Below are 22,379 nucleotides of genomic sequence, written 5' to 3' on the forward strand. Positions count from 1 at the left end.
CCCTTCGATCTGCTGATTCCCTCTCTGTATTTATTAAAACGGTTCAAAGACGCAACTCATTCCTGAACACTTTCATACCTAGTGTCTGACGATAGTTGTCAACTATCTGGCCCATAACCTCTGTTATTATGCCCTGCATTATCTGTCTGGGCCTCTGTACCTGACCGCTGGCTAGTGACGTGCAGCTGGACATTTCATTACAAAAGGTCTCTGTGTCGCAATTGGTTAGCGCGTTCGGCTGTTAACCGAAAGGTTGGCGGTTCAAGCCCACCCAGGGACGGCCTTTTTCAGTGAAGATTGTGGCAAACTATAAGAAATGATACACAAGGGTTATTAGATCAAGTACCGCCCATTTCTGTGAAAACTATGTCAAATTACACTGCGGCTGGTCTTCTGCCAACACCAAAATGTCACTGGTCTGTCCATATTTCTCCATTGACTCCCAAGTCAACAAGTCCTTGATGTTTGCCTTCAAAGCAGCGCCCAATGTGGCACCCACATCTATCAATTCTGTAATTCAGATTTATGCTCCCTCACCAACACTACCAATCCCTAAAAGTCTATCCATACATTTCTCCTTTGTGGTCCTGAGTTGGTGGCATGAGTTTACCAAACACATTCGATCTGCTGATTCCCTCTCTGCCCTTTATAAAACCTGTTAAAGACTCAACTTATTCCTCAACACTTTCATACACTTCTCTGGCCCATAATCCCTATACCCAAAAACAACAAAACAACAGCCCGACTAGCCTGAAGGAATATCGCCCAGTGGCCCTAATCCATCGGCGATGCCATCGAGCCCACCCAGAGAAGTCAGTTTTCTTTTAGGGAAGTTCATCCTGCTTTCCATTTAACTAAACAACATTCATTGTTCAGCCATATAGGAGAGTTGAGCGCTCACTGGCGATAACATTGATTGAGTAAACAATAGAGTTTACAAGGGAGGGTAACAGAGAAGAGGACAAGGGGAGAAGAAGGGAGAGGGAGGGTGACATCTACCCACTATTGTGGGTAAAGCAATACTTTTAATCTTCAAATATTATTGAAGTTTTACTTCAATGGACCATTGGTGGACCCGTTGCAGTTCACCTACCAGCCTGGCTCCCACGCCTTCATCTTCCTCCAACACAGAGACATTTCTTACCTGGAAAAGCCACGGAGCACTGTGAGAATCGTACTCTTTGATTTCTCCAGCGCTTCCATACAGCCTGCACTTCTGAGGAACAAACTGGAGCACACAGGAGTGGACCTCAAAATGTGGACCTTCTCTCTTTTCTATTATCCATGTTCAGTGTGGCGCACACTAAATGCTTTTGTCCCTGAGTGGGCTCTAACCACCATCTTTTCAGTTACCAGCCGAAAGCGCTAACCAGTTAGTGACACCACAGCGACTGGTGAGATGCATTAAAGGGGTGTGGCTTCAGTGTAGGCATCTGCCCACTTTGCAAAGTTCTGAATTATACGTCTGGGCCTCTGTGCCTGACCGCTGCCTGGCGACGTGCAGTTGGACATTTCACAACCAAGGTCTCTGTGGCGCAATTGGTTAGCGCATTCGGCTGTTAACCGAAAGGTTGGTGGTTCAAGCCCACCCAGGGACGGCCTTTTTCAGTGAAGATTGTGGCAAACTATAAGAAATGATACACAAGGGTTGTTAGTTCAAGTACCGCCCATTTCTGTGAAAACTATGTCAAATCACAAGGAAAGTTCCACACTGCGGAAGCTTGTCTGTTCTTCTGCCAACACCAAAATGTCACTGGTCTGTTCATATTTCTCCATTGACTCCCAAGTCAACAAGTCCTTGATGTTTGCCTTCAAAGCAGCGCCCAATGTGGCACCCACATCTATCAATTATATAATTCAGATTTATGCATTCTCACCAACACTACCAATCCCTAAAACTCTATCCATACATTTCTCCTTTGTGGTCCCGAGTTGGTAGAATGAGTTCACCAAACTCCATTCGATCTGCTGATTCCCTCTCTAACTTTATAAAACCTGTTAAAGACTCAACTTATTCCTCAACACCTTCATACACTACTCTGGCCCATAGTCCCTGTAAAAAACCACAACAACACAACAGCCCGACTAGCCTGAAGGATTATTGCTCAGTGGCCCTGATCCATCGGAGATGCCATCGAGCCCACCCAGGGAAGTCAGTTTTCTTTTAGGGAAGTTCATCCTGCTTTCCATTTAACTAAACAACATTCATTGTTCAGCCATATAGGAGAGTTGAGCGCTCACTGGCGATAACATTGATTGAGTAAACAATAGAGTTTACAAGGGAGGGTAACAGAGAAGAGGACAAGGGGAGAAGAAGGGAGAGGGAGGGTGACATCTACCCACTATTGTGGGTAAAGCAATACTTTTAATCTTCAAATATTATTGAAGTTTTACTTCAATGGACCATTGGTGGACCCGTTGCAGTTCACCTACCAGCCTGGCTCCCACGCCTTCATCTTCCTCCAACACAGAGACATTTCTTACCTGGAAAAGCCACGGAGCACTGTGAGAATCGTACTCTTTGATTTCTCCAGTGCTTCCATACAGCCTGCACTTCTGAGGAACAAACTGGAGCACACAGGAGTGGACCTCAAAATGTGGACCTTCTCTCTTTTCTATTATCCATGTTCAGTGTGGCGCACACTAAATGCTTTTGTCCCTGAGTGGGCTCTAACCACCATCTTTTCAGTTACCAGCCGAAAGCGCTAACCAGTTAGTGACACCACAGCGACTGGTGAGATGCATTAAAGGGGTGTGGCTTCGGTGTAGGCATCTGCCCACTTTGCAAAGTTCTGAATTGTCCGTCTGGGCCTCTGTGCCTGACCGCTGCCTGGCGACGTGCAGTTGGACATTTCACAACCAAGGTCTCTGTGGCGCAATTGGTTAGCGCGTTCGGCTGTTAACCGAAAGGTTGGTGGTTCAAGCCCACCCAGGGACGGCCTTTTTCAGTGAAGATTGTGGCAAACTATAAGAAATGATACACAAGGGTTGTTAGTTCAAGTACCGCCCATTTCTGTGAAAACTATGTCAAATCACAAGGAAAGTTCCACACTGCGGAAGCTTGTCTGTTCTTCTGCCAACACCAAAATGTCACTGGTCTGTTCATATTTCTCCATTGACTCCCAAGTCAACAGGTCCTTGATGTTTGCCTTCAAAGCAGCGCCCAATGTGGCACCCACATCTATCAATTATATAATTCAGATTTATGCATTCTCACCAACACTACCAATCCCTAAAACTCTATCCATACATTTCTCCTTTGTGGTCCCGAGTTGGTAGAATGAGTTCACCAAACTCCATTCGATCTGCTGATTCCCTCTCTAACTTTATAAAACCTGTTAAAGACTCAACTTATTCCTCAACACCTTCATACACTACTCTGGCCCATAGTCCCTGTAAAAAACCACAACAACACAACAGCCCGACTAGCCTGAAGGATTATTGCTCAGTGGCCCTGATCCATCGGAGATGCCATCGAGCCCACCCAGGGAAGTCAGTTTTCTTTTAGGGAAGTTCATCCTGCTTTCCATTTAACTAAACAACATTCATTGTTCAGCCAATTAGGAGAGTTGAGCGCTCACTGGCGATAACATTGATTGAGTAAACAATAGAGTTTACAAGGGAGGGTAACAGAGAAGAGGACAAGGGGAGAAGAAGGGAGAGGGAGGGTGACATCTACCCACTACTGTGGGTAAAGCAATACTTTTAATCTTCAAATATTATGGAAGTTTTACTTCAATGGACCATTGGTGGACCCGTTGCAGTTCACCTACCAGCCTGGCTCCTACGCCTTCATCTTCCTCCAACACAGAGACATTTCTTACCTGGAAAAGCCACGGAGCACTGTGAGAATCGTACTCTTTGATTTCTCCAGTGCTTCCATACAGCCTGCACTTCTGAGGAACAAACTGGAGCACACAGGAGTGGACCTCAAAATGTGGACCTTCTCTCTTTTCTATTATCCATGTTCAGTGTGGCGCACACTAAATGCTTTTGTCCCTGAGTGGGCTCTAACCACCATCTTTTCAGTTACCAGCCGAAAGCGCTAACCAGTTAGTGACACCACAGCGACTGGTGAGATGCATTAAAGGGGTGTGGCTTCGGTGTAGGCATCTGCCCACTTTGCAAAGTTCTGAATTATACGTCTGGGCCTCTGTGCCTGACCGCTGCCTGGCGACGTGCAGTTGGACATTTCACAACCAAGGTCTCTGTGGCGCAATTGGTTAGCGCGTTCGGCTGTTAACCGAAAGGTTGGTGGTTCAAGCCCACCCAGGGACGGCCTTTTTCAGTGAAGATTGTGGCAAACTATAAGAAATGATACACAAGGGTTGTTAGTTCAAGTACCGCCCATTTCTGTGAAAACTATGTCAAATCACAAGGAAAGTTCCACACTGCGGAAGCTTGTCTGTTCTTCTGCCAACACCAAAATGTCACTGGTCTGTTCATATTTCTCCATTGACTCCCAAGTCAACAAGTCCTTGATGTTTGCCTTCAAAGCAGCGCCCAATGTGGCACCCACATCTATCAATTATATAATTCAGATTTATGCATTCTCACCAACACTACCAATCCCTAAAACTCTATCCATACATTTCTCCTTTGTGGTCCCGAGTTGGTAGAATGAGTTCACCAAACTCCATTCGATCTGCTGATTCCCTCTCTAACTTTATAAAACCTGTTAAAGACTCAACTTATTCCTCAACACCTTCATACACTACTCTGGCCCATAGTCCCTGTAAAAAACCACAACAACACAACAGCCCGACTAGCCTGAAGGATTATTGCTCAGTGGCCCTGATCCATCGGAGATGCCATCGAGCCCACCCAGGGAAGTCAGTTTTCTTTTAGGGAAGTTCATCCTGCTTTCCATTTAACTAAACAACATTCATTGTTCAGCCAATTAGGAGAGTTGAGCGCTCACTGGCGATAACATTGATTGAGTAAACAATAGAGTTTACAAGGGAGGGTAACAGAGAAGAGGACAAGGGGAGAAGAAGGGAGAGGGAGGGTGACATCTACCCACTACTGTGGGTAAAGCAATACTTTTAATCTTCAAATATTATGGAAGTTTTACTTCAATGGACCATTGGTGGACCCGTTGCAGTTCACCTACCAGCCTGGCTCCTACGCCTTCATCTTCCTCCAACACAGAGACATTTCTTACCTGGAAAAGCCACGGAGCACTGTGAGAATCGTACTCTTTGATTTCTCCAGTGCTTCCATACAGCCTGCACTTCTGAGGAACAAACTGGAGCACACAGGAGTGGACCTCAAAATGTGGACCTTCTCTCTTTTCTATTATCCATGTTCAGTGTGGCGCACACTAAATGCTTTTGTCCCTGAGTGGGCTCTAACCACCATCTTTTCAGTTACCAGCCGAAAGCGCTAACCAGTTAGTGACACCACAGCGACTGGTGAGATGCATTAAAGGGGTGTGGCTTCGGTGTAGGCATCTGCCCACTTTGCAAAGTTCTGAATTGTCCGTCTGGGCCTCTGTGCCTGACCGCTGCCTGGCGACGTGCAGTTGGACATTTCACAGCCAAGGTCTCTGTGGCGCAATTGGTTAGCGCGTTCGGCTGTTAACCGAAAGGTTGGTGGTTCAAGCCCACCCAGGGACGGCCTTTTTCAGTGAAGATTGTGGCAAACTATAAGAAATGATACACAAGGGTTGTTAGTTCAAGTACCGCCCATTTCTGTGAAAACTATGTCAAATCACAAGGAAAGTTCCACACTGCGGAAGCTTGTCTGTTCTTCTGCCAACACCAAAATGTCACTGGTCTGTTCATATTTCTCCATTGACTCCCAAGTCAACAAGTCCTTGATGTTTGCCTTCAAAGCAGCGCCCAATGTGGCACCCACATCTATCAATTATATAATTCAGATTTATGCATTCTCACCAACACTACCAATCCCTAAAACTCTATCCATACATTTCTCCTTTGTGGTCCCGAGTTGGTAGAATGAGTTCACCAAACTCCATTCGATCTGCTGATTCCCTCTCTAACTTTATAAAACCTGTTAAAGACTCAACTTATTCCTCAACACCTTCATACACTACTCTGGCCCATAGTCCCTGTAAAAAACCACAACAACACAACAGCCCGACTAGCCTGAAGGATTATTGCTCAGTGGCCCTGATCCATCGGAGATGCCATCGAGCCCACCCAGGGAAGTCAGTTTTCTTTTAGGGAAGTTCATCCTGCTTTCCATTTAACTAAACAACATTCATTGTTCAGCCAATTAGGAGAGTTGAGCGCTCACTGGCGATAACATTGATTGAGTAAACAATAGAGTTTACAAGGGAGGGTAACAGAGAAGAGGACAAGGGGAGAAGAAGGGAGAGGGAGGGTGACATCTACCCACTACTGTGGGTAAAGCAATACTTTTAATCTTCAAATATTATGGAAGTTTTACTTCAATGGACCATTGGTGGACCCGTTGCAGTTCACCTACCAGCCTGGCTCCTACGCCTTCATCTTCCTCCAACACAGAGACATTTCTTACCTGGAAAAGCCACGGAGCACTGTGAGAATCGTACTCTTTGATTTCTCCAGTGCTTCCATACAGCCTGCACTTCTGAGGAACAAACTGGAGCACACAGGAGTGGACCTCAAAATGTGGACCTTCTCTCTTTTCTATTATCCATGTTCAGTGTGGCGCACACTAAATGCTTTTGTCCCTGAGTGGGCTCTAACCACCATCTTTTCAGTTACCAGCCGAAAGCGCTAACCAGTTAGTGACACCACAGCGACTGGTGAGATGCATTAAAGGGGTGTGGCTTCGGTGTAGGCATCTGCCCACTTTGCAAAGTTCTGAATTGTCCGTCTGGGCCTCTGTGCCTGACCGCTGCCTGGCGACGTGCAGTTGGACATTTCACAACCAAGGTCTCTGTGGCGCAATTGGTTAGCGCGTTCGGCTATTAACCGAAAGGTTGGTGGTTCAAGCCCACCCAGGGACGGCCTTTTTCAGTGAAGATTGTGGCAAACTATAAGAAATGATACACAAGGGTTGTTAGTTCAAGTACCGCCCATTTCTGTGAAAACTATGTCAAATCACAAGGAAAGTTCCACACTGCGGAAGCTTGTCTGTTCTTCTGCCAACACCAAAATGTCACTGGTCTGTTCATATTTCTCCATTGACTCCCAAGTCAACAAGTCCTTGATGTTTGCCTTCAAAGCAGCGCCCAATGTGGCACCCACATCTATCAATTATATAATTCAGATTTATGCATTCTCACCAACACTACCAATCCCTAAAACTCTATCCATACATTTCTCCTTTGTGGTCCCGAGTTGGTAGAATGAGTTCACCAAACTCCATTCGATCTGCTGATTCCCTCTCTAACTTTATAAAACCTGTTAAAGACTCAACTTATTCCTCAACACCTTCATACACTACTCTGGCCCATAGTCCCTGTAAAAAACCACAACAACACAACAGCCCGACTAGCCTGAAGGATTATTGCTCAGTGGCCCTGATCCATCGGAGATGCCATCGAGCCCACCCAGGGAAGTCAGTTTTCTTTTAGGGAAGTTCATCCTGCTTTCCATTTAACTAAACAACATTCATTGTTCAGCCATATAGGAGAGTTGAGCGCTCACTGGCGATAACATTGATTGAGTAAACAATAGAGTTTACAAGGGAGGGTAACAGAGAAGAGGACAAGGGGAGAAGAAGGGAGAGGGAGGGTGACATCTACCCACTACTGTGGGTAAAGCAATACTTTTAATCTTCAAATATTATGGAAGTTTTACTTCAATGGACCATTGGTGGACCCGTTGCAGTTCACCTACCAGCCTGGCTCCTACGCCTTCATCTTCCTCCAACACAGAGACATTTCTTACCTGGAAAAGCCACGGAGCACTGTGAGAATCGTACTCTTTGATTTCTCCAGTGCTTCCATACAGCCTGCACTTCTGAGGAACAAACTGGAGCACACAGGAGTGGACCTCAAAATGTGGACCTTCTCTCTTTTCTATTATCCATGTTCAGTGTGGCGCACACTAAATGCTTTTGTCCCTGAGTGGGCTCTAACCACCATCTTTTCAGTTACCAGCCGAAAGCGCTAACCAGTTAGTGACACCACAGCGACTGGTGAGATGCATTAAAGGGGTGTGGCTTCGGTGTAGGCATCTGCCCACTTTGCAAAGTTCTGAATTGTCCGTCTGGGCCTCTGTGCCTGACCGCTGCCTGGCGACGTGCAGTTGGACATTTCACAACCAAGGTCTCTGTGGCGCAATTGGTTAGCGCGTTCGGCTGTTAACCGAAAGGTTGGTGGTTCAAGCCCACCCAGGGACGGCCTTTTTCAGTGAAGATTGTGGCAAACTATAAGAAATGATACACAAGGGTTGTTAGTTCAAGTACCGCCCATTTCTGTGAAAACTATGTCAAATCACAAGGAAAGTTCCACACTGCGGAAGCTTGTCTGTTCTTCTGCCAACACCAAAATGTCACTGGTCTGTTCATATTTCTCCATTGACTCCCAAGTCAACAGGTCCTTGATGTTTGCCTTCAAAGCAGCGCCCAATGTGGCACCCACATCTATCAATTATATAATTCAGATTTATGCATTCTCACCAACACTACCAATCCCTAAAACTCTATCCATACATTTCTCCTTTGTGGTCCCGAGTTGGTAGAATGAGTTCACCAAACTCCATTCGATCTGCTGATTCCCTCTCTAACTTTATAAAACCTGTTAAAGACTCAACTTATTCCTCAACACCTTCATACACTACTCTGGCCCATAGTCCCTGTAAAAAACCACAACAACACAACAGCCCGACTAGCCTGAAGGATTATTGCTCAGTGGCCCTGATCCATCGGAGATGCCATCGAGCCCACCCAGGGAAGTCAGTTTTCTTTTAGGGAAGTTCATCCTGCTTTCCATTTAACTAAACAACATTCATTGTTCAGCCAATTAGGAGAGTTGAGCGCTCACTGGCGATAACATTGATTGAGTAAACAATAGAGTTTACAAGGGAGGGTAACAGAGAAGAGGACAAGGGGAGAAGAAGGGAGAGGGAGGGTGACATCTACCCACTACTGTGGGTAAAGCAATACTTTTAATCTTCAAATATTATGGAAGTTTTACTTCAATGGACCATTGGTGGACCCGTTGCAGTTCACCTACCAGCCTGGCTCCTACGCCTTCATCTTCCTCCAACACAGAGACATTTCTTACCTGGAAAAGCCACGGAGCACTGTGAGAATCGTACTCTTTGATTTCTCCAGTGCTTCCATACAGCCTGCACTTCTGAGGAACAAACTGGAGCACACAGGAGTGGACCTCAAAATGTGGACCTTCTCTCTTTTCTATTATCCATGTTCAGTGTGGCGCACACTAAATGCTTTTGTCCCTGAGTGGGCTCTAACCACCATCTTTTCAGTTACCAGCCGAAAGCGCTAACCAGTTAGTGACACCACAGCGACTGGTGAGATGCATTAAAGGGGTGTGGCTTCGGTGTAGGCATCTGCCCACTTTGCAAAGTTCTGAATTGTCCGTCTGGGCCTCTGTGCCTGACCGCTGCCTGGCGACGTGCAGTTGGACATTTCACAACCAAGGTCTCTGTGGCGCAATTGGTTAGCGCGTTCGGCTGTTAACCGAAAGGTTGGTGGTTCAAGCCCACCCAGGGACGGCCTTTTTCAGTGAAGATTGTGGCAAACTATAAGAAATGATACACAAGGGTTGTTAGTTCAAGTACCGCCCATTTCTGTGAAAACTATGTCAAATCACAAGGAAAGTTCCACACTGCGGAAGCTTGTCTGTTCTTCTGCCAACACCAAAATGTCACTGGTCTGTTCATATTTCTCCATTGACTCCCAAGTCAACAAGTCCTTGATGTTTGCCTTCAAAGCAGCGCCCAATGTGGCACCCACATCTATCAATTATATAATTCAGATTTATGCATTCTCACCAACACTACCAATCCCTAAAACTCTATCCATACATTTCTCCTTTGTGGTCCCGAGTTGGTAGAATGAGTTCACCAAACTCCATTCGATCTGCTGATTCCCTCTCTAACTTTATAAAACCTGTTAAAGACTCAACTTATTCCTCAACACCTTCATACACTACTCTGGCCCATAGTCCCTGTAAAAAACCACAACAACACAACAGCCCGACTAGCCTGAAGGATTATTGCTCAGTGGCCCTGATCCATCGGAGATGCCATCGAGCCCACCCAGGGAAGTCAGTTTTCTTTTAGGGAAGTTCATCCTGCTTTCCATTTAACTAAACAACATTCATTGTTCAGCCAATTAGGAGAGTTGAGCGCTCACTGGCGATAACATTGATTGAGTAAACAATAGAGTTTACAAGGGAGGGTAACAGAGAAGAGGACAAGGGGAGAAGAAGGGAGAGGGAGGGTGACATCTACCCACTACTGTGGGTAAAGCAATACTTTTAATCTTCAAATATTATGGAAGTTTTACTTCAATGGACCATTGGTGGACCCGTTGCAGTTCACCTACCAGCCTGGCTCCCACGCCTTCATCTTCCTCCAACACAGAGACATTTCTTACCTGGAAAAGCCACGGAGCACTGTGAGAATCGTACTCTTTGATTTCTCCAGTGCTTCCATACAGCCTGCACTTCTGAGGAACAAACTGGAGCACACAGGAGTGGACCTCAAAATGTGGACCTTCTCTCTTTTCTATTATCCATGTTCAGTGTGGCGCACACTAAATGCTTTTGTCCCTGAGTGGGCTCTAACCACCATCTTTTCAGTTACCAGCCGAAAGCGCTAACCAGTTAGTGACACCACAGCGACTGGTGAGATGCATTAAAGGGGTGTGGCTTCGGTGTAGGCATCTGCCCACTTTGCAAAGTTCTGAATTATACGTCTGGGCCTCTGTGCCTGACCGCTGCCTGGCAACGTGCAGTTGGACATTTCACAACCAAGGTCTCTGTGGCGCAATTGGTTAGCGCGTTCGGCTGTTAACCGAAAGGTTGGTGGTTCAAGCCCACCCAGGGACGGCCTTTTTCAGTGAAGATTGTGGCAAACTATAAGAAATGATACACAAGGGTTGTTAGATCAAGTACCGCCCATTTCTGTGAAAACTATGTCAAATCACAAGGAAAGTTCCACACTGCGGAAGCTTGTCTGTTCTTCTGCCAACACCAAAATGTCACTGGTCTGTTCATATTTCTCCATTGACTCCCAAGTCAACAGGTCCTTGATGTTTGCCTTCAAAGCAGCGCCCAATGTGGCACCCACATCTATCAATTATATAATTCAGATTTATGCATTCTCACCAACACTACCAATCCCTAAAACTCTATCCATACATTTCTCCTTTGTGGTCCCGAGTTGGTAGAATGAGTTCACCAAACTCCATTCGATCTGCTGATTCCCTCTCTAACTTTATAAAACCTATTAAAGACTCAACTTATTCCTCAACACCTTCATACACTACTCTGGCCCATAGTCCCTGTAAAAAAAACAACAACACAACAGCCCGACTAGCCTGAAGGATTATCGCTCAGTGGCCCTGATCCATCAGAGATGCCATCGAGCCCACCCAGGGAAGTCAGTTTTCTTTTAGGGAAGGTCATCCTGCTTTCAATTTAACTAAACAACATTCATTGTTCAGCCATATAGGAGAGTTGAGTGCTCACTTGCGATAACATTGATTGAGTAAACAATAGAGTTTACAAGGGAGGGTAAGAGAAGAGGACAAGGGGAGAAGAAGGGAGAGGGAGGGTGACATCTACCCACTATTGTGAGTAAAGCAATACTTTTAATCTTCAAATATTAATGAAGTTTTACTTCGATGGACCATTGGTGGACCCGTTGCAGTTCACCTACCAGCCTGGCTCCCACGCCTTCATCTTCCTCCAACACAGAGACATTTCTTACCTGGAAAAGCCACGGAGCACTGTGAGAATCGTACTCTTTGATTTCTCCAGTGCTTCCATACAGCCTGCACTTCTGAGGAACAAACTGGAGCACACAGGAGTGGACCTCAAAATGTGGACCTTCTCTCTTTTCTATTATCCATGTTCAGTGTGGCGCACACTAAATGCTTTTGTCCCTGAGTGGGCTCTAACCACCATCTTTTCAGTTACCAGCCGAAAGCGCTAACCAGTTAGTGACACCACAGCGACTGGTGAGATGCATTAAAGGGGTGTGGCTTCGGTGTAGGCATCTGCCCACTTTGCAAAGTTCTGAATTATACGTCTGGGCCTCTGTGCCTGACCGCTGCCTGGCGACGTGCAGTTGGACATTTCACAGCCAAGGTCTCTGTGGCGCAATTGGTTAGCGCGTTCGGCTGTTAACCGAAAGGTTGGTGGTTCAAGCCCACCCAGGGACGGCCTTTTTCAGTGAAGATTGTGGCAAACTATAAGAAATGATACACAAGGGTTGTTAGTTCAAGTACCGCCCATTTCTGTGAAAACTATGTCAAATCACAAGGAAAGTTCCACACTGCGGAAGCTTGTCTGTTCTTCTGCCAACACCAAAATGTCACTGGTCTGTTCATATTTCTCCATTGACTCCCAAGTCAACAAGTCCTTGATGTTTGCCTTCAAAGCAGCGCCCAATGTGGCACCCACATCTATCAATTATATAATTCAGATTTATGCATTCTCACCAACACTACCAATCCCTAAAACTCTATCCATACATTTCTCCTTTGTGGTCCCGAGTTGGTAGAATGAGTTCACCAAACTCCATTCGATCTGCTGATTCCCTCTCTAACTTTATAAAACCTGTTAAAGACTCAACTTATTCCTCAACACCTTCATACACTACTCTGGCCCATAGTCCCTGTAAAAAACCACAACAACACAACAGCCCGACTAGCCTGAAGGATTATTGCTCAGTGGCCCTGATCCATCGGAGATGCCATCGAGCCCACCCAGGGAAGTCAGTTTTCTTTTAGGGAAGTTCATCCTGCTTTCCATTTAACTAAACAACATTCATTGTTCAGCCATATAGGAGAGTTGAGCGCTCACTGGCGATAACATTGATTGAGTAAACAATAGAGTTTACAAGGGAGGGTAACAGAGAAGAGGACAAGGGGAGAAGAAGGGAGAGGGAGGGTGACATCTACCCACTATTGTGGGTAAAGCAATACTTTTAATCTTCAAATATTATGGAAGTTTTACTTCAATGGACCATTGGTGGACCCGTTGCAGTTCACCTACCAGCCTGGCTCCTACGCCTTCATCTTCCTCCAACACAGAGACATTTCTTACCTGGAAAAGCCACGGAGCACTGTGAGAATCGTACTCTTTGATTTCTCCAGTGCTTCCATACAGCCTGCACTTCTGAGGAACAAACTGGAGCACACAGGAGTGGACCTCAAAATGTGGACCTTCTCTCTTTTCTATTATCCATGTTCAGTGTGGCGCACACTAAATGCTTTTGTCCCTGAGTGGGCTCTAACCACCATCTTTTCAGTTACCAGCCGAAAGCGCTAACCAGTTAGTGACACCACAGCGACTGGTGAGATGCATTAAAGGGGTGTGGCTTCGGTGTAGGCATCTGCCCACTTTGCAAAGTTCTGAATTATACGTCTGGGCCTCTGTGCCTGACCGCTGCCTGGCGACGTGCAGTTGGACATTTCACAACCAGGGTCTCTGTGGCGCAATTGGTTGGCGCGTTCGGCTGTTAACCGAAAGGTTGGTGGTTCAAGCCCACCCAGGGACGGCCTTTTTCAGTGAAGATTGTGGCAAACTATAAGAAATGATACACAAGGGTTGTTAGATCAAGTACCGCCCATTTCTGTGAAAACTATGTCAAATCACAAGGAAAGTTCCACACTGCGGAAGCTTGTCTGTTCTTCTGCCAACACCAAAATGTCACTGGTCTGTTCATATTTCTCCATTGACTCCCAAGTCAACAGGTCCTTGATGTTTGCCTTCAAAGCAGCGCCCAATGTGGCACCCACATCTATCAATTATATAATTCAGATTTATGCATTCTCACCAACACTACCAATCCCTAAAACTCTATCCATACATTTCTCCTTTGTGGTCCCGAGTTGGTAGAATGAGTTCACCAAACTCCATTCGATCTGCTGATTCCCTCTCTAACTTTATAAAACCTATTAAAGACTCAACTTATTCCTCAACACCTTCATACACTACTCTGGCCCATAGTCCCTGTAAAAAAAACAACAACACAACAGCCCGACTAGCCTGAAGGATTATTGCTCAGTGGCCCTGATCCATCGGAGATGCCATCGAGCCCACCCAGGGAAGTCAGTTTTCTTTTAGGGAAGTTCATCCTGCTTTCAATTTAACTAAACAACATTCATTGTTCAGCCATATAGGAGAGTTGAGTGCTCACTTGCGATAACATTGATTGAGTAAACAATAGAGTTTACAAGGGAGGGTAAGAGAAGAGGACAAGGGGAGAAGAAGGGAGAGGGAGGGTGACATCTACCCACTATTGTGAGTAAAGCTATACTTTTAATCTTCAAATATTAATGAAGTTTTACTTCGATGGACCATTGGTGGACCCGTTGCAGTTCACCTACCAGCCTGGCTCCCACGCCTTCATCTTCCTCCAACACAGAGACATTTCTTACCTGGAAAAGCCACGGAGCACTGTGAGAATCGTACTCTTTGATTTCTCCAGTGCTTCCATACAGCCTGCACTTCTGAGGAACAAACTGGAGCACACAGGAGTGGACCTCAAAATGTTGACCTTCTCTCTTTTCTATTATCCATGTTCAGTGTGGCGCACACTAAATGCTTTTGTCCCTGAGTGGGCTCTAACCACCATCTTTTCAGTTACCAGCCGAAAGCGCTAACCAGTTAGTGACACCACAGCGACTGGTGAGATGCATTAAAGGGGTGTGGCTTCGGTGTAGGCATCTGCCCACTTTGCAAAGTTCTGAATTATACGTCTGGGCCTCTGTGCCTGACCACTGCCTGCCGACGTGCAGTTGGACATTTAACAGCCAAGGTCTCTGTGGCGCAATTGGTTAGCGCGTTCGGCTGTTAACCGAAAGGTTGGTGGTTCAAGCCCACCCAGGGACGGCCTTTTTCAGTGAAGATTGTGGCAAACTATAAGAAATGATACACAAGGGTTGTTAGTTCAAGTACCGCCCATTTCTGTGAAAACTATGTCAAATCACAAGGAAAGTTCCACACTGCGGAAGCTTGTCTGTTCTTCTGCCAACACCAAAATGTCACTGGTCTGTTCATATTTCTCCATTGACTCCCAAGTCAACAAGTCCTTGATGTTTGCCTTCAAAGCAGCGCCCAATGTGGCACCCACATCTATCAATTATATAATTCAGATTTATGCATTCTCACCAACACTACCAATCCCTAAAACTCTATCCATACATTTCTCCTTTGTGGTCCCGAGTTGGTAGAATGAGTTCACCAAACTCCATTCGATCTGCTGATTCCCTCTCTAACTTTATAAAACCTGTTAAAGACTCAACTTATTCCTCAACACCTTCATACACTACTCTGGCCCATAGTCCCTGTAAAAAAAACAACAACACAACAGCCCGACTAGCCTGAAGGATTATCGCTCAGTGGCCCTGATCCATCGGAGATGCCATCGAGCCCACCCAGGGAAGTCAGTTTTCTTTGAGGGAAGTTCATCCTGCTTTCAATTTAACTAAACAACATTCATTGTTCAGCCATATAGGAGAGTTGAGTGCTCACTTGCGATAACATTGATTGAGTGAACAATAGAGTTTACAAGGGAGGGTAAGAGAAGAGGACAAGGGGAGAAGAAGGGAGAGGGAGGGTGACATCTACCCACTATTGTGAGTAAAGCTATACTTTTAATCTTCAAATATTAATGAAGTTTTACTTCGATGGACCATTGGTGGACCCGTTGCAGTTCACCTACCAGCCTGGCTCCTACGCCTTCATCTTCCTCCAACACAGAGACATTTCTTACCTGGAAAAGCCACGGAGCACTGTGAGAATCGTACTCTTTGATTTCTCCAGTGCTTCCATACAGCCTGCACTTCTGAGGAACAAACTGGAGCACACAGGAGTGGACCTCAAAATGTGGACCTTCTCTCTTTTCTATTATCCATGTTCAGTGTGGCGCACACTAAATGCTTTTGTCCCTGAGTGGGCTCTAACCACCATCTTTTCAGTTACCAGCCGAAAGCGCTAACCAGTTAGTGACACCACAGCGACTGGTGAGATGCATTAAAGGGGTGTGGCTTCGGTGTAGGCATCTGCCCACTTTGCAAAGTTCTGAATTATACGTCTGGGCCTCTGTGCCTGACCGCTGCCTGGCGACGTGCAGTTGGAGATTTCACAACCAAGGTCTCTGTGGCGCAATTGGTTAGCGCGTTCGGCTGTTAACCGAAAGGTTGGTGGTTCAAGCCCACCCAGGGACGGCCTTTTTCAGTGAAGATTGTGGCAAACTATAAGAAATCATACACAAGGGTTGTTAGTTCAAGTACCGCCCATTTCTGTGAAAACTATGTCAAATCACAAGGAAAGTTCCACACTGCGGAAGCTTGTCTGTTCTTCTGCCAACACCAAAATGTCACTGGTCTGTCCATATTTCTCCATTGACTCCCAAGTCAACAAGTCCTTGATGTTTGCCTTCAAAGCAGCGGCCAATGTGGCACCCACATCTATCAATACTGTAATTCAGATTTATGCTCCCTCACCACCACTACCAATCCCTAAAACTCTATCCATACATTTCTCCTTTGTGGTCCTGAGTTGGTGGCATGAGTTTACCAAACTCCATTCGATCTGCTGATTCCCTCTCTGCCTTTATAAAACCTGTTAAAGACTCAACTTATTCCTCAACACTTTCATACACTTCTCTGGCCCATAATCCCTATACCCAAAAACAACAAAACAACAGCCCGACTAGCCTGAAGGAATATCGCCCAGTGGCCCTAATCCATCGGCGATGCCATCGAGCCCACCCAGAGAAGTCAGTTTTCTTTGAGGGAAGTTCATCCTGCTTTCCATTTAACTAAACAACATTCATTGTTCAGCCATATAGGAGAGTTGAGCGCTCACTGGCGATAACATTGATTGAGTAAACAATAGAGTTTACAAGGGAGGGTAACAGAGAAGAGGACAAGGGGAGAAGAAGGGAGAGGGAGGGTGACATCTACCCACTATTGTGGGTAAAGCAATACTTTTAATCTTCAAATATTATTGAAGTTTTACTTCAATGGACCATTGGTGGACCCGTTGCAGTTCACCTACCAGCCTGGCTCCCACGCCTTCATCTTCCTCCAACACAGAGACATTTCTTACCTGGAAAAGCCACGGAGCACTGTGAGAATCGTACTCTTTGATTTCTCCAGTGCTTCCATACAGCCTGCACTTCTGAGGAACAGTCTGGAGCACACAGGAGTGGACCTCAAAATGTGGACCTTCTCTCTTTTCTATTATCCATGTTCAGTGTGGCGCACACTAAATTCTTTTGTCCCTGAGTGGGCTCTAACCACCATCTTTTCAGTTACCAGCCGACAGCGCTAACCAGTTAGTGACACCACAGCGACTGGTGAGATGCATTAAAGGGGTGTGGCTTCGGTGTAGGCATCTGCCCACTTTGCAAAGTTCTGAATTGTCCGTCTGGGCCTCTGTGCCTGACCGCTGCCGGCGACGTGCAGTTGGACATATCATAACCAAGGTCTCTGTGGCGCAATTGGTTAGCGCGTTCGGCTGTTAACCGAAAGGTTGGTGGTTCAAGCCCACCCAGGGACGTTTTTTTTCAGTGAAGATTGTGGCAAACTATAAGAAATGAAGCACAAGGGTTGTTAGTTCAAGTACTGCCCATTTCTGTGAAAACTATGTCAAATCACAAGGAAAGTTCCACACTGCGGAAGCCTGTCTGTTCTTCTGCCAACACCAAAATGTCACTGGTCTGTTCATATTTCTCCATTGACTCCCAAGTCAACAAGTTCTTGATATTTGCCTTCAAAGCAGCGCCAATGTGGCACCCACATCTATCAATTATGTAATTCAGATTTATGCATTCTCACCACCACTACCAATCCCTAAAACTCTATCCATACATTTCTCCTTTGTGGTCCCGAGTTGGTGGAATGACTCTACCAAACTCCATTCCATCTGCTGATTCCCTCTCTGCCTTTATAAAACCTGTTAAAGACTCAACTTATTCCTTAACACTTTCATACACTACTCTGGCCCATAGTCCCTGTAAAAAACCAGAACAACACAACAGCCCGACTAGCCTGAAGGATTATCGCTCAGTGGCCCTGATCCATCAGCGATGCCATTGAGCCCACCCAGGGAAGTCAGTTTTCTTTTAGGGAAGTTCATCCTGCTTTCCATTTAACTAAACAACATTCATTGTTCAGCCATATAGGAGAGTTGAGTGCTCACTTGCGATAACATTGATTGAGTAAACAATAGAGTTTACAAGGGAGGGTAAGAGAAGAGGACAAGGGGATAAGAAGGGAGAGGGAGGGTGACATCTACCCACTATTGTGGGTAAAGCAATATTTTTAATCTTCAAATATTATTGAAGTTTTACTTCAATGGACCATCGGTGGACCCGTTGCAGTACACCTACCAACCTGGCTCCCACGCCTTCATCTTAAGCCACAGAGCACTGTGAGAATCGTACTCTTTGATTTCTCCTGTGCTTCCATACAGCCTGCACTTCTGAGGAATAATCTGGAGCACACAGGAGTGGACCTCAAAATGTGGACCTTCTCTCTTTTCTATTATCCATGTTCAGTGTTGCGCACACTAAATGCTTTTGTCCCTGAGTGGGCTCTAACCACCATCTTTTCAGTTACCAGCCGAAAGCGCTAACCAATTAGTGACACCACAGCGACTGGTGAGATGCATTAAAGGGGTGTGGCTTCGCTGCCTGGCGACGTGCAGTTTGACATATCACAACCAATGTCTCTGTGGCGCAATTGGTTAGCGCATTCGGCTGTTAACCGAAAGGTTGGTGGTTCAAGCCCACCCAGGGATGGCCTTTTTCAGTGAAGATTGTGGCAAACTATAAGAAATGATACACGAAGGTTGGTGGTTGGAACCCCTTACTTGCCCCCATTTCTGTTAAACACTTAGGTTATTTCTGAACACGTTCATACCTAGTGTCCAACTCTCAGCACATGATTTGAGGAGAGCCCAAGTGTTGACTACCATTGTCAACACTTCTCTGGCCCATAGTTACTTACCCAACAACACAACAGCCTGACTAGCCTGAAGGATTATTGCCCTGTATCCCTGATCCGTCGGAGATGCCATCAAGCCCACCTAGGGAAGTCAGTTTTCTTTTCGGGAAGTTCATCCTGCTTTCCATTTAACTAAACAAAATTCATTGTACAGCCATATATGAGTTTCTATTATCCATGTTCAATGTGGCACACACTACATGCTTTCGTCCCTGAGTGGGCTCCAACCAACAACCTTTCAATTACCAGCCGAAAGTGCTACAAAATAGTGACACCACAGAGACTGGTGAGATGCATTAAAGGGGCTTCGCTGTAGGCATCTGCCCACTTTGCACAGTTCTGCATTATCAGTATGAGCCTCTATACCTGACTGCTGCCTGGCGACGTGTAGTTGGACCAAGGTCTCTGTGGTGCAATAGGTTAGTGCGTTTGGCTGTTAAAAAGAGGAGGGACTTCGTATCAGGGGACAGAGAGGAGCTGAGGAGAGTGCAGAGGGATCTGAGGAGGGAAATCAGGAGAGGTAAGGACAGATAAGGTAGGAGGTTGGAAGAGCGTCTGAGCCAGTGTAACCCTTTTGATGTCTGGAGGGGGCTGAACACCATCACAGGCCGCAATAACAATGCAGATCGTGTGGGGGGCCTGGGATCTTGAGACTGGGAGCGGACAAAAGAGCTGAACCTATTCTTCAACAGGGTTGACTCTGACCCTCCCTCCATCCCCCTGTACTGAACCCTCTTAGACCCCTAGAGAGTACATCTATGGACCCCCTGCAGTTCGCCTACAGGGCAGGGATCGGTGTTGCCAGTGCTTTCAACACCATACAGCCTGCACTTCTGAGGGATAAACTGGAGCACAAAGGACTACTGCCTGCACACGTGCAGTTGGAAATTTTCCATTCATGGTGTCTGTGGCGCACTCAGTAAGCGTGTTCGGCGGTTGAGATCCACCGGAGATGCCATCGCTAAGGTTACGCACACTACACTGAGCCACCTGGATAAGGGCTACAGACACTACGTGGGATGAATGTTTATTGACAATAATTCAGCTTTTAACACCATGGTCATTCGTGCCCTCCCCAGTGACGTTTTGAGTCTACTGCTGTACTCACTCTACACCTTGCTGAATGGTATTACGAGGCATTACAATGAGCAGCCAGTTACAGGACAATTTCTGATATGATTTTCTACATACACGTGGAGGAAAAGAAAACAAGAGACAAAAGATAAAGAGAACAGAAACAATGACGGGAGCAAGGATGTGTGATGTACTTGTGAATTAAGGCAAAGGGACGACAAACACAGCCATAGCAACCAACCACAGCCAGCGAAGATACAGTATGTTGCCAATAATAGAAAATGTAAAGGTGTAGACTCAAATGACATCAGTGCCGCTAGTATGATGATCTCACAGTTTTTAACAGGATGACATCATTCCACCATACCAACACTTGCAAAACGCATCATGGGCTTTGGCAAAAGAGAAAGGGGTTTATCCTGGCGATACCTACACTAAGATCATCATCATCAACATTTATGTTGCGGTTCGACTGCAAACTGTCGGTACAGATTGTGAATGCGCACATGCACATTTGGGGTTTGCGGGTTCAGCAATTAGCAGAAAGTTGGTTGGTTAGAGCCCACCCAGGGAAGTCACACAGACCACCACAGAGACAAAAGCGTGCTGCGAAAAACAGTTGGGTGTTTGTTTGGTGACATACATACTGTGTGTGGGGGGGGACAAAGGTATAAGGAGAAGCCTGGTTGTTCCAATCTTCTTTGATGTTATCTTAATCCTAATGTAATCTCTTCGTTTTAGGTTTGTATAGCCCATATATTTAATGTTTGTACACCATGCTACAACTGCTGCTCGAGGAGAGACATCTAACTAATAGGATTACATTGTATTGTCTTGTGCTTAAATCATTCCCTCTCTCTCTTGCTCCCGCCCTGTCTCTCTCTCCCTCATCTCTGTCTTACATGTTTTTCCAACTGCATAAGTTTTTGTATGTGCTGCTTTGAATTCTATACTGTTCTTTGGTATATCCAACTGGAAGTCCTATTGCACACGTGCAGTTTGCAGAGGGGAAATCTCTCTAGGTTATTCTGTTTTTTCCTTACACATTAAGTTTTTCCCGGGAGATTTTCCACTAGGAGTGATCGCAGCAAAAATTAATAAAAAAGCTTTTCGTCCCTGGGTGGGCTTGAACCACCAACCTTTCGGTTAACAGCCGAACGCGCTAACCAATTGCGCCACAGAGACAGACACATGCTGCAATGCACACACATGGGCTTTTGTTCAAAGACATACCAAGGGTGGGGGAGGGGCAGGCGTCTAAGGAACGGCTGTCGAAACTGACCAGCCATGCTGTGAGGGAAATTCCCCATAAATTGACTAGCTTACCTAGTAGAGTATGAATCTGTTAATCTTTAAGTAATCCCTTACTATGTCGTTCTTGTGCTGGGTTTGTATAGCCTATCTATTCAGGGTTTCTACACCATGCTGTAGTGGAGTTGCTGTGGCTTTTTGGCTGCAGAGAGAATACCGCTATAGTAATGATACAAAGAACGCACAAGACTTGGAGTTGGAGACTTTGAGTTTTTACATAGCAGAGATTAATTAAAAATCTTTGTGTAAGAGCTCTTATGGTTTGAATTTTCACTGAAAAAACCGTCCCTGGGTGGGCTTGAACCACCAACCTTTCGGTTAACAGCCGAACGCGCTAACCAATTGCGCCACAGAGACACATTTTTCCGTGTGACATTTTTTCACTTCAAACGTAGGGGCACAGCCATGGCCCTACGGCCCTCTCACAGATTGAAAGACATGCTCACAATCCCTTGAACACATCGCCCGGCTAGCTCAGTCGGTAGAGCATGAGACTCTTAATCTCAGGGTCGTGGGTTCGAGCCCCACGTTGGGCGCTGCCTTTTCTTTAAAAGCCTGTTTAATGAATTTGTGGGTTCTGTTGAACACAGTGGGCAAGACACTTGTAAACATAAAAACACATACACTGACTGATCATTGATTTTTGACAACTTTGTGAGCTGATCATAACAAGACAGTTAACAATGAAAATTGATCACTCTTAGTTGAAACCTCTGAGTTACATTACATTACATTACATTACGATCATTTAGCAGACGCTTTTATCCAAAGCGACTTCCAATAAGTGCGTTCAACATAGGTAGGCCAATAGGTGTGTGGCAGAGTTAATTCAAGAATATGACGTATATGGCTTACGGGACGAAGTAGCCAGCAAGTTT

General features: G+C 45.8%; 18 non-coding genes across 18 annotated transcripts; 16 read left to right on the forward strand and 2 right to left on the reverse strand.

Moving 5' to 3' along the window:
• The first annotated feature begins 206 nt into the window (after positions 1 to 206).
• On the forward strand, positions 207 to 280 carry trnan-guu (transfer RNA asparagine (anticodon GUU)). The gene has a single exon. It is a non-coding gene; the product is annotated as a tRNA-Asn (tRNA).
• Positions 281 to 1,524: 1,244 nt separating this feature from the next.
• trnan-guu (transfer RNA asparagine (anticodon GUU)) lies at positions 1,525 to 1,598 on the forward strand. The gene has a single exon. It is a non-coding gene; the product is annotated as a tRNA-Asn (tRNA).
• A 1,266-nt stretch (positions 1,599 to 2,864) lies between these two features.
• Positions 2,865 to 2,938, forward strand: trnan-guu (transfer RNA asparagine (anticodon GUU)). Its single transcript has one exon. It is a non-coding gene; the product is annotated as a tRNA-Asn (tRNA).
• Positions 2,939 to 4,204: 1,266 nt separating this feature from the next.
• Positions 4,205 to 4,278, forward strand: trnan-guu (transfer RNA asparagine (anticodon GUU)). Its single transcript has one exon. It is a non-coding gene; the product is annotated as a tRNA-Asn (tRNA).
• Positions 4,279 to 5,544: 1,266 nt separating this feature from the next.
• Positions 5,545 to 5,618, forward strand: trnan-guu (transfer RNA asparagine (anticodon GUU)). Its single transcript has one exon. It is a non-coding gene; the product is annotated as a tRNA-Asn (tRNA).
• Positions 5,619 to 6,884: 1,266 nt separating this feature from the next.
• Positions 6,885 to 6,958, forward strand: trnan-auu (transfer RNA asparagine (anticodon AUU)). Its single transcript has one exon. It is a non-coding gene; the product is annotated as a tRNA-Asn (tRNA).
• Positions 6,959 to 8,224: 1,266 nt separating this feature from the next.
• Positions 8,225 to 8,298, forward strand: trnan-guu (transfer RNA asparagine (anticodon GUU)). The gene has a single exon. It is a non-coding gene; the product is annotated as a tRNA-Asn (tRNA).
• Positions 8,299 to 9,564: 1,266 nt separating this feature from the next.
• trnan-guu (transfer RNA asparagine (anticodon GUU)) lies at positions 9,565 to 9,638 on the forward strand. The gene has a single exon. It is a non-coding gene; the product is annotated as a tRNA-Asn (tRNA).
• Positions 9,639 to 10,904: 1,266 nt separating this feature from the next.
• On the forward strand, positions 10,905 to 10,978 carry trnan-guu (transfer RNA asparagine (anticodon GUU)). Its single transcript has one exon. It is a non-coding gene; the product is annotated as a tRNA-Asn (tRNA).
• Positions 10,979 to 12,241: 1,263 nt separating this feature from the next.
• Positions 12,242 to 12,315, forward strand: trnan-guu (transfer RNA asparagine (anticodon GUU)). The gene has a single exon. It is a non-coding gene; the product is annotated as a tRNA-Asn (tRNA).
• Positions 12,316 to 13,581: 1,266 nt separating this feature from the next.
• Positions 13,582 to 13,655, forward strand: trnan-guu (transfer RNA asparagine (anticodon GUU)). Its single transcript has one exon. It is a non-coding gene; the product is annotated as a tRNA-Asn (tRNA).
• Positions 13,656 to 14,918: 1,263 nt separating this feature from the next.
• On the forward strand, positions 14,919 to 14,992 carry trnan-guu (transfer RNA asparagine (anticodon GUU)). Its single transcript has one exon. It is a non-coding gene; the product is annotated as a tRNA-Asn (tRNA).
• Positions 14,993 to 16,255: 1,263 nt separating this feature from the next.
• trnan-guu (transfer RNA asparagine (anticodon GUU)) lies at positions 16,256 to 16,329 on the forward strand. The gene has a single exon. It is a non-coding gene; the product is annotated as a tRNA-Asn (tRNA).
• A 1,265-nt stretch (positions 16,330 to 17,594) lies between these two features.
• Positions 17,595 to 17,668, forward strand: trnan-guu (transfer RNA asparagine (anticodon GUU)). Its single transcript has one exon. It is a non-coding gene; the product is annotated as a tRNA-Asn (tRNA).
• A 1,169-nt stretch (positions 17,669 to 18,837) lies between these two features.
• Positions 18,838 to 18,911, forward strand: trnan-guu (transfer RNA asparagine (anticodon GUU)). The gene has a single exon. It is a non-coding gene; the product is annotated as a tRNA-Asn (tRNA).
• Positions 18,912 to 21,301: 2,390 nt separating this feature from the next.
• Positions 21,302 to 21,375, reverse strand: trnan-guu (transfer RNA asparagine (anticodon GUU)). The gene has a single exon. It is a non-coding gene; the product is annotated as a tRNA-Asn (tRNA).
• A 409-nt stretch (positions 21,376 to 21,784) lies between these two features.
• On the reverse strand, positions 21,785 to 21,858 carry trnan-guu (transfer RNA asparagine (anticodon GUU)). The gene has a single exon. It is a non-coding gene; the product is annotated as a tRNA-Asn (tRNA).
• Positions 21,859 to 21,964: 106 nt separating this feature from the next.
• Positions 21,965 to 22,037, forward strand: trnak-cuu (transfer RNA lysine (anticodon CUU)). The gene has a single exon. It is a non-coding gene; the product is annotated as a tRNA-Lys (tRNA).
• Positions 22,038 to 22,379: the final 342 nt, after the last annotated feature.

This window comes from Genypterus blacodes, unplaced genomic scaffold (assembly GCF_046128005.1).
Source record: "Genypterus blacodes isolate CSIRO-AG114 ecotype Tasmania unplaced genomic scaffold, CSIRO-AGI_Gbla_v1 ptg000011l_1, whole genome shotgun sequence".
In the NCBI taxonomy this organism is placed as follows: domain Eukaryota; kingdom Metazoa; phylum Chordata; class Actinopteri; order Ophidiiformes; family Ophidiidae; genus Genypterus; species Genypterus blacodes.